Genomic DNA, 5,015 nt, shown 5'->3' with positions numbered 1-5,015 from the left:
CCTCGATGTTGGCATAACTCGTATGCTGGAACCGATGGATGCGTGAGGAAAATGACCTCTTCCATTCCTTCTCAATCTCTGTATGGAGATCAGGAAGAAAAGGAAGGCTCACCTGAGCTGGAGGGCTATGGTCAGAAAGATAGCGCTCATCGAGACAACCTTGCGACGTCACTTTCTTGACTTCCTGGGCTGAACCCAGCAGAGCACTGGCCCCTGGATTAGACGATGTTAGGGAAATAACATCATCCTACAGCGGCTCACTCTCGTCCACAGCCGACGAGCGCGAGAGGGAAAGCCCCTCTTTAAACTCATCGGCCAGATCCGCCTGCGATCCCCACGAGCTCATTCTCCTCCGTGCCTCAGCAGCGGCGGGTCCTGAACCGCGGGGAGCAGACGGCTGCCCCTCTCTCCTCGAAAAGAGACAAATGAGAGCGGAGCTTTTTCATCAAAAAACGCTCAGTTAACGCAGATTGCCCCCGCGAGGACATCGCGTGCGTGCTCTTCGCCCAAACAAAAGACGCAAAGATTATGTGTGTCATCAGGTGTCAAATAACGACGACACGGATGCACACATCTTCGACGAAGAGTTACCCATAGCGACCCCTAGAGGACGCAGTTCGAAGTTACCTTGAAAGGGAACCTAAATTATATTTAACATGAAAATTCAAGTAATTTCTCTACAATATATGTTGAGTAATCAGTTATGTACCTTGTGTTTTGTCACATTTTATTTTTTGTTCAAATGTTTAAAGCATTGTGTTAGCATGATATATTATTTGTTGGTAATATATTACAGTGCTTATTAGCTATGGTTCGTGGAAATTCCAATTTTGAACTTTATCATGTGGCCTATTATATTACCCATATTATTATGGTGGTTATTATCAATACATTTTAAGGTACAAAGCTGATACATAGTTCACTGTATCAGCTATATTCTAATGTATCTGTAAATGATACGTAAATTACGGCACAAATATCCCGTCATGCCTGCAACATAGGCCAAGTACATTTTTTTACCCATTTTAGTGTAAATTTAATAGACGTTTTACAATGTGTATATCCTACACACAAGTGAGAATAGGCCAGCATAAGATAAACTGTTTGAATCCCTTCACCTGGTGGCATACATGTGGTATTAATACTTACAACGTGCTTCAGTTGTATCCTAATGATATTGCGGTAATCCTTGGTGATCTGGTTTTTATTGTGGCCACTTTCACAGGAAAACGCAAGAGGTAGTATAATAAGCATCAAAACAGAAGTACCAAGACGATGCTGCAAATACAAAAATGCACATGTGTAACGCTAAAAGGTTACAATGGCACGGTTTCATTCAGTCATATGCAGGATTTACATAACACTTGGCTATCACAGTTGCAAATAAACATTCATTAGAAATTTAGAAAAGTAATCAAAAGTAATCAGTTACATTAATAAAGTAATTGAAAAAGTCACACTACTATTACATTTTAAATAGGGTAACTTGTAATCTGTAACCTATTACATTTCCAAAGTAACCTTCCCAACACTGGCTATCATGCGTATTGCGTACGCACTTAATAGGCTACATTGCCATTCAAACGGATCAACATGACTCTGAGCTTTCAGGATGACAATTTCCACATGAATAAACCCTCGTGAACATTCACTTTCGTAATAAACACGCTTTCTTGTAAATCACTTACGAGTTTCGTTTTGATTGTTGCTTATAATCACCGGGAATCCCCAAGTAATGATAGCTATAAATACAAGCTTTTCCTGTAGTCGGGCTCAAACAACGCCGTGCCCGGGAAGGTAAGAGTAATGCGTTAATTCAACTCGTTTCCTTGACTGAGACACTTGTTCATTTTTTGCTTTGCGTAAACTTACCATTGGTCATTTTTGAGCCATAGTCACATGCAGACCGAAGCCGTCACTGCAAACTCGCTTCAAGATGGACAAATGGAAATTCATGTTTTACTATTGATTTTCCACGCGAATCATGCCTGGCGGTCAGTTGTTTTATTGACTCGAAGCTTTATTGACTTTATGTCATTGAAACGCTCATAGTCCATTGGAATGAAACTTCCGTCACTGCTGGATCTCATCGCTTTCGTTTTGCCTCTGCATGACTGGGACTATATCGCTTCAAGCCATGCTCCGTGTGAGTTCGGATCGAGCGGAGAGGACAAGTTACCGAAAGGAGGGGCCTTCCCGGTTTCCACATGACGGCTGGTGACAGTTACAGTCAGTCTGGTTTGATCGCATTATATCGTTGGTGAACGACAAGTGCGTGACTAACTGTATCGTAATTATCTATAGGCGTCTGTGTCAACGACCCATCAAATTTGGTTTCAGTGTTAGGTTCATGTAAGGGGTTTCCAAAAATGTTATTATTCAAATAATTAGATGATTCCTGCACCTTGGAATTCCATCGAATCTTATCGCAATTAGTGTCAAGTGCAGGATGACAGTGCGGTGTTTTGTTTATCATCTGAATCGCATTCTTGCCTGGAAAGGTAGACAGATTCTTAGATTAGGCTCGAAGGGGATAAACGTTTGGGATTCTGAATAATTTTATCGTTTTTGTTTAATACCTGCAATGGTAAGCTATACCGACTATTCGTTGCTGAGGTGCCCAAACTTGATTGAGGGAGGGCCATGGGCCAAACGTAAATGTTGCATTATGCTATATTGTATTCAAATGTATTCAATTTTTTAATTACTTTTAAATGATTGAATAGCCTAATTTAAATTATTGAATAATTAAACAAAAGTTTTTTTTTACATTTTAAATATTTTTTAAACCCAATTCAAATAGGCTAGTTTTTTTTTACATTTCAATGCACAAATAAAACAAAAAATGTTGAAACAAAAAATATAAATTATAAATTAATTATGCTTCATGGCGGGCCAAATCAAAGGTCTCTGGCCTGCGGGTCCTGGTTTCGTCTCTGATTTATTGTCAGTCAGTATAAAAAGTAAATCCTGAATATAAACTATTAGGACCTTCATTCTAAAAACATTCATAGGAAATTATGAATTCATTAATTCGCAACACATTCATTGTCTTTTGGAATGAAATTAAATTCCAGTACATTCCAGTAGGCCTATATTATCTACAAATGTTTTTTTTCTTTTTTAAGTTTTATGTATTTTGACTATTTTAATTGTATGCTGCGGTGAACTAGCCTACTTGAATTAGTATCAATTACAACATTCCCACAAATAAAATCAAAACTTTAAGGGCAGCTAAGGTTTCAGATTATTAAATGTTATTAAATCACAAAACAACACATGCATGAGCAGGCAATAAAAAATGGAATGAAGAAACATAAGCTACTTGATACATGGTGAAACACATTAGACGCTTTCACTGACAACTTGATAAATGACCGTTTAACAGATCAGTAATTCTGAACATTCAAATACGAATATATGAAATTAATCAAACATTCATGACAAACATTTGAATGTATTTTAATTAATAATCTGTCAAGCACTATATGTTTGTTACTGTTATTAAAGTTATTATAAATTGTTATGAGCACAGACGAATGAAAAGCACATACCTAAAAATGACTGCCTTTCTTGAATGAATATGAATATTATTTAAGTTGTGATGTTTACTCAGTAGGTCTAGGCCTTGCTTATTGACTTCTCAAAACTTTGGCTACCGTTCTGGCAAGTTTCTCTTAAAATTATGAACAAACGTAGTTCTAGTAACATAATATAATATTTGTTCAGAGTTATCTGGTTATGAATAGTGTTCTCAAAACATTAGCACAAAAACATTATATATTGTTCAGAGAACTTTTTTTCTGAAACGCTTTAGTTCGATGTTCATCTAAAAATGTTTGAATGTGACTACTTCAGAATGTTCACAGAACATTTAAATGTAACATTCCTATAATGCAAAATGATTAAATGTTACCTTAACATTTGCACCAAGAAAAAAAAAAAAACCTTTTTTAAAAACATAAAAAAAAAAAAACAGGATGTTCTGAATGTTCAGAGAATTTTCATATCTTAATGGGAACATATTTTTATTAACTGAGACTAATCTGTAGCGGAGGATTACACAGTGAAACAAAAGTTGGCTCCCTGTGTGTTCTGGTTAATCAACTTTTAACTGTAGTTATGACAAATGTTGAATGCAGTCACATTTGGCAGCGGAATTTCAAACAAGCCCAGTCAACTTTATTTATTAGCTTCTCATAATGTATTCAGCATATTATACTTCAGAAGATCTAAAACAATATTAGCAACAATTACAGTATAAACTAGCAATAACATCAATATAAACAACAAAAAGAAAAAAAACTAACTACAAGATAATGGCAAAGTTTGCTCCTTTTTTTGTTTGTTTTAAATATTTCAATGTGTTATAAGCCAGAGGAAATAATTTAGCAGCATATCTTTTTTCTATATAACCACAAATCTGTCATGGATGATTTTGGATGCAGCATTCCATAATTTAATCATTCTAAGCTTATCCATGAGGTATTAATTGTGGTATTAAAAATAAGCTTAAAATCAAGCTTAAAATCACATTTTAATAACAGATAAGCATGAATGATTTTATGACTTCCTGGCATTAAAATGCAAATTTCTAATATGCATTTGAGAAAAAAAGAACACAAACAAAGCTACAGTAGCATCTGAGAAGTGTCTCATGTGAAAGCAATCATGAGTCTCACAAGCAGGAAACAATGATGCTGCGTAATTAAAAACATCCATCACCAGCTGTCTGTTTTCACCTGGGTACCTGGATGACTTATCAGACAGGATTGTACTTGCTTCTAAAACACAATATGATTCACTGACCAACTATTTCTCCACCTTCACAGAAACAATGGTGTTTCTTGTTAGACTGCAATCAAAACAAACAAACAAAACAAAAGGAAAGGAAACCTCAAATTTGAAGGTGGTGAAAACGCTGTATTTCTTGAGGAATATATATATATATATATATATAGACCTTCTCATGTTGCCTGGAAGCACATGATTATTTTTATATAATGTTGTAATGT

The 5,015-nt window shown here is 35.8% G+C and overlaps 1 long non-coding RNA gene across 3 annotated transcripts in view; it reads right to left on the bottom strand.

Annotated features, from left to right (window-relative positions):
• LOC107705235 (uncharacterized) overlaps nt 1-2,343 on the bottom strand; it is a 7,548-nt gene extending 5,205 nt beyond the window's left edge. The window contains exons 1-2 of one of the 3 annotated variants that reach the window (XR_001636046.1): nt 1,873-2,343; nt 1,150-1,278 (exon numbers count right to left, since the gene is read on the bottom strand). This is a non-coding gene — a long non-coding RNA (uncharacterized LOC107705235). The other 2 variants (XR_001636045.1, XR_001636047.1) reach the window with 2 other exon arrangements.
• Between the last annotated feature and the right edge of the window lie 2,672 nt (nt 2,344-5,015).

The sequence above is a fragment of the Sinocyclocheilus rhinocerous genome, unplaced genomic scaffold (genome assembly GCF_001515625.1).
Source record: "Sinocyclocheilus rhinocerous isolate Xijiao unplaced genomic scaffold, SAMN03320098_v1.1 scaffold594, whole genome shotgun sequence".
Lineage (NCBI taxonomy): Eukaryota > Metazoa > Chordata > Actinopteri > Cypriniformes > Cyprinidae > Sinocyclocheilus > Sinocyclocheilus rhinocerous.
This window is presented reverse-complemented; position numbering and strand designations above follow the sequence as displayed.